We start from the raw sequence: 16,394 nt of genomic DNA on the forward strand, positions 1-16,394 counted from the left end.
TTGCAGACGGGCCGGGCAGGAAAATCTGAGCAAGCCTCACACCTCGCCCCCACCTCACACCCCTCATTCCCCTAGCACTGGGAGGGGAGGTAAAATTTCAGCATAGGCATCTGGCTTACCAGACCCTTCCCCAACCCCCAACCCCACCTGGTTCACGCTAACCCAGATTGTACTGGGAGACAGACCAACAAGAAAACAAGTTGTGAAGGAGAGTGGGGCTGGAATGAACAACAAGCCCAAGAGAAAGCCCTCAGCTAGTGGCACATGGGATACACTAACACAGTATGGAACGGCATCATAGGCCTTGGTGGCTAATGTGTGGCCTTCCCATGTAAATGAGCCCTGGTACTCATGCCCTTGCCTTGAGAATGGGTATGTCGCAGCGGACATTTATGGGCAATCTTGCCAAACAACATGAAAGCCCCAAGCCTCTATAGGTCTGTTTTTTCAGCTGTTCATCATACCGTTTCTCTTCCACCCACCATATATGCCTGAATAGCTTATCAAATCTTAGTCTGGCCTTCTCAGTATCAAACTGCCCCTTTCTTGAATCACCACCAGTCCAATCTCTATTTTTCAAATTGGCTTCTGTGTCTGCTAAGACTCTGTTGATCATCAAGTTTCTAAAAAGGATAGGCAGTGGTGCAAAAGCCTATCTGAAAAGCATACCTCTTATTTCCAAGACTGTGGGAGTTGAGCTCTGGGAGTTTTCATGACAGAAAATGAACTCTGCACATGTTCACTTTTACGCCATATAGCACTGAAAATGGGTTCTGAAGCTGAACTCGGGCTCAGATTAATAGCCTGCATGTTCACCCTTCACCTTGCTTTCCTGTTCATCACATTTTCTGGTCTTTCCTTAAAAGTCTGATACCAAAGATTAGATAGGTAAGGACCACACAGATGAGACAATGGGAGAGATTATCACAGATCTCCCATATTTTTGTAAATTGGATTGTAGCTGCAGCACCAGGGTCGATATCACTTTTATAGTGTAAATTGCGGCCCCGCCTCTACCTCACAGTATTTGGATGCCCCTCATGGGGATACATACAGGTACTATACCATGGAATACTCTCAAATCTGATCCACACACTCAAGGAGGGGAGAGCCCAAAGCTAGTCCCAACACAGCCACTTTGAACTATACAGCCTACCTTGACACTAGTACCATAAGGAAGCACCCTAAAGAAACTGAAAAATTTTGATTCTCTTTCCCTAATCAGGAATCAATACTCTGACAACCAAGATGACAAGAAACCCTATCCACAGAAAGTGGGTGGGGGGAACAACAACATGCTGGATTGCTCAGTGGTTTCGGTATTTGGCTGCAGAAACAAACATTGAGAGTTCAATTCCCCACTGTCCTTCCTTTTTAGGGGCTGGACACAATAATCCATAGGGCCCTAGCTCTGCAGTTCTAAGGTTATTTGGGAATGCCAGGTACCTCTAAATGGGCACATGCTCATGAGCTTCAACTGGGTTGCCCAGTAACAATTCCTTGCTATTAGAAACAACTTTGAAAGGAAAACTGAGCTTGGACCACCTGTTGTTCATGCTCCAGGGTTTGGCAGGGCAAGGACCAGAGCAATTAACTGGTCTATGCCATGCCCCAGAAAGTTTTAAAATGTGTGTCTCTAGTCCTCATGGTGAAGCAACACGTCTGAAGGTCAAAGAACATGAAATCACTGGGATATGTGATCAGATCTTCCAATCATTTCTAAAAAATAAACTTTGGTCATTGGGGTGGGGGAAGCATTTAGTTTGAGATTGTTACATGGGAGGAGGGGGCTTTTTAAACCCCTTCCACTCTTTCCCAGGTACTATTTTCCTGGTTTAACTCATCCATCTGCAGGCAATATCTATCTAGTTAGTGGAAATGTATGGGCCCCTGTGGATGCCACCTACCTTTCCAGTAGACATTGTTGTTAACCACCACAGGGTCCTTCTGTAGCAACTCTGTCCCTTAAGAACTGTTTTGTGGGTTGATTCTTAGAGATGAAAATCAGACTGCAACCTTCTTGTGAATATATCAGAGAAAGTCAACTATTTCACAGTGAACTCCCTCCTCCGTCATGGAAAGAAGGGGGTTCCAACCCCCTGTTAGGCAAAAAGTCCCCAGGGTAGATGTCAAGCCAAGACCGAAGCCCACGCATTGCTTTCACCAGCTCTCCTTTTACCGCAAGAGCTGGCCCAGACTACAGAGAAATAAGGCTGGCAGGGCAAGTCCCAGCTTCCTACCGAGGTCACATCAGGGATTTCATGGGGCGGGTAGGGCCAACAGGGATATGGACAGGCTCACCCAGTATCTGTGGGCGAGCGTTCTTCCCTTCCCCTTGGGCACCTGTCCAAGAGAAGGCACAGAAACAGGAGGTGCCAGTCTGGTGGCTTCAGGAGCCAGGAGGGTTGGGCCTGACGCCTCGAGGGAAGTGAGGTTGTTTTGCTGAATCGTCCCCAAGCTGGGATTTTCATGGCACTGGTTCACACAGCTGGCTAGCTCTCCCGGATTCATGCCCACATTTCCCTGAAATGGTATTCTGGCAGAGGGAACTCCGCATTAGCCAGCCTCTCTGCCCAACCCTCCAAATCCCCCTGGCTTGGACTCCCTTCCATTTTGGACTCTCTCTCTCTCCCATCCCACTCTCTGAACCGCACACCCAACATGCGCGGCACCTCCTGTTTGGCTGGATTCGAACCAGATATGTCAAAGCCAACACCCAACCCCCAAACCCCTCACTTTAGGGACAACTGACAATGCAGCATTCATGTCGCCCTGTTCGAGAGGTGCTGCGCTCTCAGGCCCTGGGGGTGTTGTGGAAAGAGGTGAGTCAGGGCCAGGACACCACAGGGAAGTGTGGGAACCAGGCAACCCTGCATGGATGTGGGCGGCAAAGGGAGCGAGGTGAGGCCGCAGCTGGATTCTTCAACAAACGTGCTTGCACTGAACTGGGTGGGGTACAGGAGTGGGGAAACAGGGTAGGGAGAGTGAACCCAAACCCTTGGGGGGGGGGACTGAGCATGTTGCTGGATTGTTACAGGCCCAAAATGGGACACGTATTCACACACCCCCAGCTCAGAGTGAGACCTAACTTCTTAAAACTTTTGCACAATGTGAATTTTGTTCATATACACAGGACTGTTTTGTACCTCAGTACTCAACCTTATACGTAAACAACCAGGCACTACAGCAGTAGTGACTCTGGAGGTTAAGTGGCATATTTCCACAACCAAAGAGGGTTGTAACGGTAGAAGAAGAGCATCAAGTAGACAGACTACTACAGCACTTGTACCATCCCTAGTGTCAGTTCTTCTCAGAAGCTTGTCCACAATCATGCCGCTTCTCACTAACCTTGAGTAGAAAGAAGTTCCCTTACACAGGCTGGCCCTACCATGAGGCAAAGAGAGGCAAACTTCCTTAAAAGGACTTTGAACAGCACGAAAGGCAGCAAATTATTAGCTGTTAAATATCTTAATTTACTGCCAGGGAAGGAGAGAGGTGGGTAAGTGATTTTTCTGCCCTGCACCAAAATAACTTGGCTGGCTTTAGGTATCAAGTACCTTAATTTGGGTAGGTAGAGGATTCCACTGCTTGCTCTGCCTCAGACAGCAGAATGTCTTGAGTCTGCACCAGGAGAATAGTAGGAGTCAAATAAGAGCTTTCATATGACAGCTTTCTCCAGAAACTATAGTGTTTTTATGGATGACTGGCACCCTGAAGGAATGTGTGCAGGACATGTTTAAATCATTTTTCATCCTATCTAAATGGTTTGTACCTGAGATGAGGCACTCTGATACCTGCCAGTTATACAAAGGTACTGAAAAATCTCTGGAAAAGATCTTTCAATACCTTCGCAGAACAAGCCTGTGTGATCATTAAAATCACTTTCAAAGCAGTGTAAATGCGTAAAGTAGATCATGTCAAGCCAACACCCAACCCCTTCGGGAGGCAGTGGAAGACAGGAGGGCCTGGCACGCTCTGGTCCATGGGGTCACGAAGAGTCAGACACAACTAAATGACTAAATAACAAAGACCATGTCAGGTCAGAAATCTACAGGTCTGAACACTAACTGTGGCAATCTCAGCACAAATGGCCTCAAGTGCAGACACACATGCAGGAGAACCTTATAAGAAACAGCAACTGGGACACAAAACCAGCACTGGTTTGGATAAAATGCTCCTGACTGGGGAAGGGAGTGGTACATGGTGGGCATCCCAGCAGTTATCACCCAGCACTAATTGGCAATAACCAAGAGAATTCTTCTGCCCTGTTCTTCCCCCTGTCCCAAGACCTACAAGAGTGAGTCTTGGGCAGAGGCAACCAAAACCTCTGTGAGCAAATCTGAAATCTCTGTAGGTCCAGTTAGGCTCTTGGGCAGGGAATATCTTGCCTCCATTTGTAGAAGAAGCTCCCTCTTCAGCCTCTGGGTTTGGATTACCGTTGCCGAAGAAGTGGATAAACCTGGAATTGCCCAGAATGCTTCTTAAAATGATAACCAACTCTGGGCTGTAAATGATCAGAGAGTTGGCACATTTCTCACTAATATAGTTGTTCCACTCTGAGGGAAAGTGAAAACAACAGTGAAAAATAACTGACAGTATGTACATTCTTCAGCCACAGGGCAGTTTTCTGACGGCTTTGCACTTCAAATGACAGGCCTGTATTCCAGCAGACCCGGCTGCTGGCTCAGCCACCTGTATTTTTCCTCCACTGTTTCTGTTTTCATAATAAAATATGCAAGGAAGGAAGGAAGATTTGTCCATTTTTTAAAAAGTGGCATATAAGCATCTATATATTTCATGTTATCCCTTTTAAAACAACAAGAAAACTCGGCAGTTTTTTATTTTATGGTGTAAAACTATTCCACAGTAGTTTCCCTCCAAACTGGAGTATGATTTTATCCCACAAGTCCATTGCTTACGCAGAATGCTTCCTGTTTAGAGAGGCATTAAGATTGGACCCAGTGCCATCCACTCTAAGAACGCTTCCGTCTGTCAGCCAGAGGGAGGAAAGGGATGGAAGACAGAGCCGAACCTTCAAGGCTGATCTACTAACATCTCCCTCACCACTATTTCTGGCCTGTAACTGGTTGGTCCAGTTCCTGAACTCTCTCACAGGCTAGTTAACCTCCATATTAAGATCACATATATATATGCACAGTTTAAATTTAATAATAATGACTTTGGGAGAAGGATTGCAGGTACAGTAACACACCAATTAAGATGACAATAATTTTTCTATTAAAAATCATTCCAGAAATCAGAGAACCCCAGCGCTTAAAGAAAAAGAGTAGTTGTATTCAGGGTTGCAAAGCTTGGTTGTTTATTTTATTTTTTTAATGCACTTACAATGCCACCAAACAAAGTCCTCCCAACACAGCTTACTAAAGACCAATAGTCTCCTAGATCTAGATATATATCATTTGGAAGCATAGTCTTTCTGCTATATATACTGGCTAGATTGTGCAGCCGGATGATAAACTCTGGAAGTGTTTCCAGTCCAACTGCACCATCTAGCCAGTGTCTTCCTTTTATCCATCTACCATTTGGTCAATTTCACCATGCTTATCCAACAAAACCATTCAAAACCGTTAAAACCAAGTGGGCAACTGGGATATAGGAGTGAGTGCCTGCATCTCATTATACTACACACTAGGGGGAATACACTCTTGACCACTACAAACCTTATACCTCCACTCTTTCTATCCTACCCCTCCAATGCCTGCACCTTAAAAAAAAAAACACTGCAGTTTTTGAAGGAAAAAAAGGCACATAATCTTTATGCTCTGTGCTTCCCACTAGAATCGCACTAGACCGTCTAAAGTGACAAAATAAATTGCAGTCCTGGTGAGAACATATTCAGGCAAGATGCTAACATGGTTGCCAGGGAACATGGATGTGTGTTGTCCACTCATCTTAAATCTCCCTCCATCTCCCTCCTTACGTAGTCCAGTGCCTCAGTCTTAGCCGTTCTATCAATGGAAAGATTTTGGAATTAGAAAACTCAACTCCTTTTTATGTATAACTGCTGTATAGCTCAGTGGTTTAGGCCTCTGGCTGCAGAGCCAGAGGTTGGGAGTTTGATTCCCCAGTGTTCCTCCTTGACAAAGGCTGGACTCAATGATCCATGAGGTCCCCTCCAGCTCTACAGTTCTAAAATCTAAGATTATATAATTTAAACAGGCAGAGTGGCCTTTTGGCTCATACACAACACAAAAATAAGGAAGCTAAAGGTGCTTCCAGATCAAGAGTTCCTATTGCTAACAACAAACATCTCCCTAATGAAAGTCTATCAGTAAGACATAACGATCACATAATAAAAGGCTTGTCTGAAAGAGTCTCAAGAGTAATATTGCCATATCTGTGTGCCCAATCTTTCCCTTAGCTATCCTCGCCATGACCCACTATGTCTCAACTCAGTATGTTTCAATATGTTTGGACTCATTAAAATTCTGTACCTCAGGATAACTTCCTATAGGCTTTGCTTTACTCAGCCTACTGAAGCTAGTAACTTTCCAGCTTATAAGTAAACAGGTAAACATTGATTGCTTCTAGATGCTCCTTTATTGTGGTCTTGGAATAATCCACTCGTTGATGCTCAGAGGGAATCTAGACAACAGCTTTGACCTCTCAAGTTTCTTTCACCATTAGTCTTCTCACAGAAGAACCAGGAAAAAGGAATAGCTACACAATGCCTTTTAACTAGGAGTGATCCATGTTCTCTCTAGAACAGAGGTGGGCAAAGTACAGCCTTCCAGATGTTGCCAGACTCCAACTCCCAGCATCCCTCACCATTGGCCATGGCGTCTAGGTCTGATGGGAGCTGCAGTCTGGACAGCTGCACTTCATCCACCACGTAGAAGCACCTGCCGGATCCTGTCAACTCAAACTCACAATTTTGGGGGATGTCATCAAATACACCTTGACCCTTTGTCACACTGTGCTTCCAGTTCTTTTATTAGACCTCAGTGCCATGCTTCACTAATCGCACAAATAAGGGAATGGCTTTGTGAAGCAACAGAGGGGGATTGTCCGTGCAAGGTAACTTTAAGCTACAGGATTTGAGTGGGAAGGGGCATTACCCAAAACATACCCTGTTCCCAAAAAACAATACAGCAAAAGTAGTTTGGGTAGACTTGGGTATGCTTTGGGTGATGCTTCCTTTTCACTCAAATCCTATAGCTTAACGATTCCCTCTATGAGCATTAAAACAAACCATGTATATAAAACTTTTCAAAGTTTAAAATCTTTCCATTACTACTTTTTAACAAGTTAGAGGATCAAACAGAGGCTCCCCTCCCCTCCCCTCCCCCAATAATATGCTACTTCTAGGTGAGGTTCACATGGCTCAAATCAGGAGGCAGCCACAGTTATAACACTATTACCAACAAAGGTTGGATTTAATTCACTGCTCTGTTTCAGCAGTAGTGGGAAGTAAGACTTCGATAAACTTTATTTTGGCTGGCAACCAATTTTCTTTGGTTAGCCCCCTTTTTTTCGGCCAGCAACATAGCTAGTAAAAAAAAATCTGCCAAAAGAGCAGCTATTGAAAAGGGGGCCAAAGAAAGGACAGTGATATGCAGCACTGCGTCTGCACCAAATTCAGCAAGAAGAATTATGCAAATTAAGTCAATTTATATGCACTGCTTAGTATTTTGCATGTTGTCCAAACAGAAGCCCAGTAGAAGGAACAGTAAATCATGGCAGAGAGATAAATGGCCGTACAGAGCAATAATGTCCTACTTCTGTAACACCACCCACTTTCCTCATTTTAAGTATTCAGAGCAGGCAATTCTTGAATTACCATTCTCTATAACCAGGAGGGCTAGAAACCTGAGTTGTTATTTTTAGATAAACATGAACGTCTCCTCTCGAAATAACCAATTCTTGCTAACACAGCAAGCCTCCTGGCTGATTGGATGTAAACATTTGTCACTAAATGGCAACCAATGAGCTCTCCTAAAAAAGTGCTGAGCCTTGGTAAAAAAGAAATCTCGCAGGGGACACTGGAATTTTCATAGCCAGAGACACAGGCTCGCTCTTTTCCTTAGCAGTAGCCATCCCACATACATCCTCCTATAATTTTTAACAGGAACATCTCAATCTACATATGCATGCACATAAACACAAGGCAAGGCATCACACACCCCTTTGGGAACTAGGTCAGACTGATCCCTAGTGGGTAAAGAGACAGTCCTAAATGTAGTGACTCAGTGCCAAGTTGCCAGGAGAGACACAGGAGACTAGACAAAACACAGGAGGGCTGGCTTCTTACTTAGCCTCAAGAAACATAATCCTATGGCTGCATTCCACTCACCTGGGAAGAGATCTCAGGAGCCCATTTGCTTGTGTCACTTCAAAAGAGTATAAGTAAGCAGGTTGGCAGAAAAGGCTGCCTTCTTCTGACAGGTCCTTTGGCTCAGGTATGGGTGCCAGGAGCCACCATTGAAGAAGCATTCCTTCAAATGCACATTATTTTCAGCATCCTCATCTACATTCATGTGGCCAAATAAGAATGAATCAGCCCTACCATTAGATGGCATAAGATGATGGCTGGAAGTGGCAGAGGCCAGGACACACAAGCAACAGCCTCCCAGCCATTGCTCACAAACTCTCCTTTGTCCTCTTCATGGTGGAGGACGGCACCATGCATGCCACAGTATCACTCCTTGGTTCCTTGAACATACTTTCTGCCTCACATGTTGGCAAATTCAATGGTCAGTTCCGTCAATCGTCTGTGTTTGGAGAGAGGAGGGAGCACTGCCTTTCTAGCTGTCCTGATAGCTGTAGTTTCCTGAGAGATGAAGCCCCAAATTTTAACTTTGCCAAGCACTGGTACAACAGATCTGGAGGCCTGCATGAACTAAGAGTGCATTCTAGAATGTTTCATAGAATGATCTGCAATAGTGATTCACAGCCCTAAACACAATTGGGAAAGGATTCTCTCAGAAAGAAAATTTCAAAATTGCTGTCTGGCATCAATTACACTATATTCTTCAGAACTGATTAGTCAATCGTATAGTGGAGTCAGATTTTGATTTTGATTTTTTAATAAATATGGATATGAATCATGACACATAGGGTGGGAATTATGTGCAAGAATTTTACTGAACCAAATTCTAGCTGTTTACCATACCCTGTCATCATACCTTCAGGTCACATTTGTACAACAAGAACCACTGCAATTGCTATTGCTAATTAATATCTGGTGCCTACTACATGCTCAGCACTGGACAGAACACACAAAGGAGAGATAACTGTTGTCACCCAAGGATTTTGTGACGTCACTATGGACCAGTGCCCACTTTCTGAAAAACAGATTGAACAGATCTGTGGTTTCAGCTTGCAGTAAATGATTGAGATGGACCAAGGAGGAGGATGCCAGGAACAGAGTGAAAGGGTAGCCACCAGAAGAACAGTAACTGTTGGCATTATTTATTTATTTATTTATTTATTTATTTATTTATTTATTTATTTATTTATTTATTTATTTATTTATTTATTTATTTATTTATTTATACCCTGCCTATCTAGTCATTTCGACCACTCTAGGCGGCTGAGTGTGCTTGAAGTAGTGGTTGACCATTTGTTTCCACCCAGATCTTGCTGGACTAAAATTCCCATCAGCTCTAGCCAGCGCAGACAATGGTCAGGGAATCTAGGGAACTGTCATCCAGAACATCTAGACCGAGTGACCTACCCCTGCTGCAGACAACACGTGGCCCTCAAGATGTTGTTGGGACTGCTGTGCTGTGAACGACTGCTAGGAACTACACTCTCGCAACACCTTGAAGGGCATAAGTCACGCATCCCTGCCTTAGTTGTATGTAGCAGGGAAGACAGGGCAGAAATAAGGACTGGAGAAAAGTTGAAAAATACAGAAAAGACAAGCAAGATCATGAGTATCAGAAAGGATTCCCCCCCCTCCCCACCTGAAACCTGAGAATCAAACAATCCTGAATCACAAAGAATCACGGAAGGGACCCTCTTCTGATGAAGAACTCCAATGTGAGTGCTATACAAAAATGTCTTCCAGCACTACACAAAGCTATGTCTTCCCAACTCCTAAGTAGTCTCCTTAAGGGAAAAGTGAGATTACCACACCTATAGCAAAAAGGCAATCACGAGGAAGGAGCCAGGTGAGACAAATGTGACTGTGTGGGGCTACAGAAAGAGAGAGAGACCTGGCATCCAGTTGGCACTCAGCCCTGAAACTGACTTCGTCTCTTTCAGCCTGTTCATATTGTCTGGCCAAATCTAGCCTTTTTTTGTAGGGACAATGTGGGCAAAGCCACATGATTTATGATGCCCTAAATTAGGTAAGATAATAAAGATGGGGATAATTATTCCTCTCACTGAGTATGTGAGGTGATAGTCGACATTAGGCCACAAAGTACTGTAATAAATACATCAAGACTTAAGTCTAGTCTTGCAGACCACAGAAATCATTAATGAAGCTGGCCGTATGTGTCCCTTGTAATCTTTGTGGCCCAAACATAAAAAATATTTAACACAATAAAATACAACCACAAAACCTTAGTTACTCAGATGTAGTTGGGCCATCATTATAGGCAAATCTGGATTTGACTGCAAGAAGTAGTCTGGCCTAAGATCAAGGAGATGTTCTATGGAACCCAAAGTAATAGTGACTATGGCCCTAGAAAATTCCATTGTCTTCTAAGAGACCTCAGTGTTGGGCCTTTGATGCAACTGAGAGATGTGAGCTTGAAACCAGAACCAAAGGACACCCCAAGCCAACTTCTGGTAGCCATGTTAAAAGGAAAGGCAAAAAAGCTTTTCCTCCAAGGTAACAATCTTGTGGGAGGAGAGGTGAAGGCCATCTTATATCATAACAGCAGAAGATACTAGAGACACCAGATGAGCAAAAACCAAGGAATCATTCCTGACCTATATGCAACATTCATGAGCTCCAATTTTCGCTCGGAACAGTTGGGGAGGACTGAGACCTTGATTCATTTCATAGTTCTCCTGGATTATTGTCTGCAACTCAATCAGCCTTACCTCCCCTTTGTTTACATTGGGGACAGCAGTCCCCACCCAGCCTTACTAGAAAACAGAACATGTCGAGATGCATAGTAAACTAGAAAAGAAAGAGAGAGAAAAAGAGTCAGAAAGCAATCCTCAAATTTTCCTATAGGGGGTGCTCACTTAAAAGATCCAAATTGTACCTGGACTTCATTTTCCAACTAAAAGCTCAGCTTAAATATGTCCATACATTAATCCATATAAAGAGCCCAACATAGAATAGAAAACTGTCTGAGTCTCTATTCCATTGGCTCCTTGAATAGAAATTCTGACCTTGTTTTTTTATTTATTATTTCGACTGCTGTACCATCACGTTAGTGCAAACACTCTCTGGGTGGTTGACAACCTGTCTGATGACATAATTAAAAATCATGCAAAACAAAAACAACAGTATTACCCAAAGAGGAGGTGTATCGTTCCTGGAGATACTACAATACCAGTTCAATGCGCAGAAAGGACAGAGCAAGTCCCTATTCCAGCCTCCCAAAATCCATTGTCATCAAGTAGAAGATATATCAGATGTTAACCCAATAAGAACAGATATTACATTTGATTATGGAATTCTGTACACTGCCATATTCTTTATAGAGGCCAAGAATGGCGTACATTGCTAGGTTAGCATCTAGAGAAGATCACCAAGGTAACTGAGTTGTTGGCCTCTCAACAGAACAATAGCCAATACATACACATACCATCTACCACAATCACCAGCTATGTGCTCAAGGCAATAGGCAATACAAGGTGTGTGCTCTGTAGAGACAACAAAAGACCAGAGAGCAGGAGAGACTAGAGTTTAGACTGACTGATGGCTGCAAACAGATGGAAAGAAGGGTGTGTGGAAACTGAATATATGAAGAGACATTTATATTGGAAGAAAGCAGAGCACGCACTTTAGCAGACAACTCTGCGTTTTAGTGGCAGTTCAATGGTAGACTGCATGGGTAGGAAAATTTGGATGAAGATGGATCTATTCATGCAGAAGGGTTTCTTCACTCTCCCCCTGTATTTAGCAGAATCAAGGGGTTAGCCAGACACCAAAGGTGGAACCAGAGCTGTCTTTCTCCATGCCGTGGGATATTTTTAAGCCGTGGGTATCAAGAAGGCAGCCACATTGGACTGGAGAGATCTAGGATAAGATATGGAACTCAGCACTGTCAAGTCACGTGCAGTAGAACCTTTTGGGGTGAGGGGGGGGCTATTCACAGCATGCAGGAACTCCAGGGATAGTCTTGAAAGGTAATCATTTGGTCAATGCCATGTTCCTAAAACGGGCCAGACGTCTACAGAAAAGGCCCAGAGTTCTTCTGCCCCACCCAATCCACAGCCACCCACTACAACGCTTTTCCTGCCAAAGCCTAGAAGCTTTCCTCAAAATCCTACAGATGCTGAATGATTTTCCTTAGGGACAGTATGGGCAGCCACACCTCTTCCCCCACAACTGAACCTAAAAAAAAGTTATATTCCTCTCTCTCTCTCTCTCTCTCTCTCACACACACACACACACTCCAATCATAAGGACTCAGAGAATAGAAAGGGAGATGCTCCAATGAGAAACAGAGCAAAGTGCACACAAAACCAACACCATGTCTGCCCACTTTCTCCCCTCTTGCTGTTCGCAATTCAGGGAAGCAAACCTGTGCCAGTGACTGGAAGTAGGCAGGATTTCTACACCTTTTCAGGACCACAGGTTCCAAATGAAGCAACACTCATTTGCAGAACACATCCCAAAGCGCTGAGGAATCGCTCAGCACTCTGAGGGAGGCTAGAGCTGTCGGTTGGGTGGGGGGGGAGAGAACACCGAAGTACATTAGGATCCCACAGGTTGTCTCAGCCACTCCAGAGTTTACCTAGATGAGAAGTTTCATATATGCAAATGCACACCTCACAATGGTCTTTGTCTACACGATGTCTCTCCCTCAGCCATACATCTGCATAGCTAATGTCCCTTGCCACTCACCCCCAAGTTAGACAGCAAAGCTCGCACACTGCCAACTCTGGCGTTCATAGTCACTGCCTGACACGTGTGCGGCCAGCCCCTCTCAAACGTTTTCTCGTTCCCATGAGTGTTGGGGCTTCCCCTCGCCTCTAGCCATCAAGACTCAGACATTTCCCCACAGTGCCACACAAAAGTAAAAACTCGAGAGGCCTCAAAAGGAGAAAGAAATCAGACAGATTAACAGATGTTCCCCCTCGAAGGCGGCGCAGCAGCGAGGAAAGGAAAGCCAGATGTCAAACCACCGGTCTGACCTCCCACCTGAGGGAAGGCCCAGCGTCTGAACCACTCACCTGGTTGCCTGAGCAGGCTAAGGCAGGAGACAGGGGCAGACACCTTGAGTCGGGGGAACTTTCCACGTCCCGTCTCTCCCTGCTGTTCCTGAGCGAGTGTGAGACTCCTTCTCTCTGAGAATCTCTCTCTCTCTCTCTCTCTTTCTTTTTTTTTTTAACGTTCACTAAGAAATCATTATACTCGGCTATTCATAACCCCAGCAGATCATGTGACACAGCCCTGAAAATATACAGCACATTTTTTCAAAAACCACAGAATGACTTCAGGCAAAGACACGGAAAATATTTTCTCTCTCCTCCTCCTCCTCCTCCTCCTCTTGCTTTTGCTGCTGCTGCTGCTGCTCCCCCCTGCGTCCAGAAGTCTGTCAGATTGTCAAAAGGACTTGACATCAGGACTGCTCCCGTGTCACAGAGCCGAGTGGTTGCCTTCACTGTGTGAGGGGGAAAGGACGCATCCATCGGGAGCCTGGCCCTCACCTATGGAGACCCAAACACACACATGTGTCTCTGCATGCGCATGCCAGGCACATAGAACACAAACATAAGATTTGTTTTCTTTGGGCTTAAGTTAAAAAAGAAAAAGCAGGCAAGAATTTGTCTAAGATTAACCCTTTCTTGCCCTGCCTTCCACAAATGTGGATTTTGCCCCTTGGAGGCCATGAGGACATTTATATCTTCCTTTCACGACATGGGAAAAGAAGTCATTAACAAGAATTATCTCTGGAAACCTTCCATCTTCAAAGATAAGACTAGTAATGGTGAAAAAATATCCTGTGATGCTCACATGTCATCTGTTACGTATCTGTGCCAGTGAGTAAGTATAGTCTTTACTAGCTACATCAGGAGATCCTGCAGACTGAGTTTAGGGCCTCTTGAAGTCAAAGTTCACACAATTTCACTATAGCTCCTACTGTACAATATCAACCATCCTTTGATATGACAAGCCAAAGGCTAGCCAATCCAAAATTTTGTCCAGTGAGGTGGTTATTATTTATGTCATCGGACATAGGAAGATAATATATTTATTTCTCTTTGTTCTGACCGTCCTCCCAATTTGGAAGGCCACAGGGCATAGCAGAGGGCATTCCTGTGTTATCTCCAATCAGGTATCAGGAATAACAAAAGGATTCTGTTTGTGTGCCCCGTGGCATTCAATGGGACAGAAACTTGTGTCATCAAGGGAAGACTCAGATGTCAGAAAGCAAAGGACCACCCTTTGACATCATTCAATCCATCAGCCTGTTCCTGCTAGGAAGGCTCAATCAAAAGGGATAGAACAACCACTGACTCAGAGTAATTTGCCAGCAACCCACAAATACCACCATTCTTGACCAACTTTTCCTCTATGCTGCACTCACAACAAATGGTGCAATCGAGCAAAACATAGACCTTGCCAGGTGAAAGTTAAGTTCTCTCCAAGCCCTGATCGTGGTGGACAGAGTTTGAAGAGACACCTGTTGTTTATGAAGCTCAGTCTATGTGAGCTGGAAAGAGTGTGGGCAGAAGCCTCTTCCCTTCATAAATGACACAATTGTCAGTCATGGCAGATTAGGCATGGGGAATATGCGCGTGCACACACACACACACACACACCAGATATTCTAGATATCAACTCCTAGAAGCCCCAGCTTTCATGGCCATTGGGGAGGAGGGCTGCCATCCAATAACATCTGGAGGGCCACATGTTCCCCATCCTGGCATAGGGTATGATTCAACTATCAATTAAAGGTAAACTACCTGCCTCACTAACATCACCACCTGACAAGCCCTGTTTCAGAGATGGAGAAAACAAACTGTTGTGAGTGTATTTCCCGAAATTCCACAGCTAGCATGGCCAATGGCTGTAGGATTCTGGGAGCTGTCGTTTCAATAGGTAACTTTCCCCCTCTTTTCTGTGCTTCTCTGTTTTTCTTTCTTTCTGTGGCTTCACATGCAAAATGGAGGATAAGTAATCAACCTGGCAGAGTGTTTTATATTTATGTCTCCCAATGACACAGACACACACCACCACAATTATGTGAATGGAATGGGAAGATGTTGAGGAAATAGGTTCTGGGCAAGAGCCCTCTGATCTAGCCTACCTTGCTTAACCTCGTCCTCTGTAGAAGAAGGACAACAGAAATGGAAAACAGGACCCTTTTCAGATGACAGCTGGGCTGTAGAACGGAGGCAGCCTCCAAAACAACTTGGTGGAGTTTGAGCAATTCTGGCTTAACTGGATCCCGTCCCCCATCCCATCCCTGCCCCCACTAATGCTGCAGGCTTATCAACTAGGGGCTGCCTGTTCCAACAGGAAGGTTCCCCTGCCTTACTGCTCTTGAAACCCACCTGTTCTCTGCACACTGCTGTTAATTTTCCATACCTCTTCCCTGTTTCCCCTCCCCTCACATGCCAATCTAGCGTTTGCATCATAGGCTGTGATTCCATGGTCAAATGCTGCAGGATTTGCTCTGTTTCTAAAACGGGTGAATTTGAAGTAGTTTCACTGGGTACATGACACAAACTCTGATTTGAATTAATGTAGGCATCCTTCAGTCTCAAGAGACTATGATAATGAGCTCTCAATAGATGTCTTGGAATAATGTCTGGTGTGGCTCAGAAGGCCAATTCGAGAGTGACAATCCCTTCCACACTGAAGACAAATACAATCTGTCCCCTGTCCAGCACCCTGATCTTGTTGGTTTCGGGACTGCCTCTTTGCCTTGGCCTGCTGAACAAGTGTCTCTTCAAATTGGGAGAGGCCTGCCTTCAGGCTAAACACTCAGTAGGGAACAATGACAGCCACTCTTTGTGACCTTCATAGATCTCACAAAGGCCTTTGATTTGGTTAGCAGGAACGGCCTTTTTAAAATACTTCCCAAGACTGGATGTCCACCTCGACTCCTTAAAATCATCAGGTCCTTTCATGAGGAAATGAAGGGTACTGTAGTTTTTGATTATTCAACATTAGATCCCTTTGACATCCAAAGCAGAGTGAAACAGGGCTGTGCCTTTGCGCCAACCCTGTTTGGGATCTTTTTTGCTGTCATGCTGAAGCATGCCTTTGGAACTGCAACAGAAGGTGT

At 44.7% G+C, this 16,394-nt stretch overlaps 1 protein-coding gene and 1 pseudogene across 1 annotated transcript in view; both read right to left on the reverse strand.

Moving 5' to 3' along the window:
• Positions 1-13,625, reverse strand: part of RARG (retinoic acid receptor gamma) — a 140,601-nt gene extending 126,976 nt beyond the window's left edge. The window contains exon 1 of the mRNA XM_020778037.3: positions 13,330-13,625. The gene's annotated coding sequence lies outside the window, so the exon portion shown is untranslated. The remainder of the gene's footprint in view (positions 1-13,329) is intronic.
• On the reverse strand, positions 11,447-11,605 carry LOC140705245 (U2 spliceosomal RNA; annotated as a pseudogene).
• Positions 13,626-16,394: the final 2,769 nt, after the last annotated feature.

The sequence above is a fragment of the Pogona vitticeps genome, chromosome 2 (assembly GCF_051106095.1).
Source record: "Pogona vitticeps strain Pit_001003342236 chromosome 2, PviZW2.1, whole genome shotgun sequence".
NCBI lineage: Eukaryota > Metazoa > Chordata > Lepidosauria > Squamata > Agamidae > Pogona > Pogona vitticeps.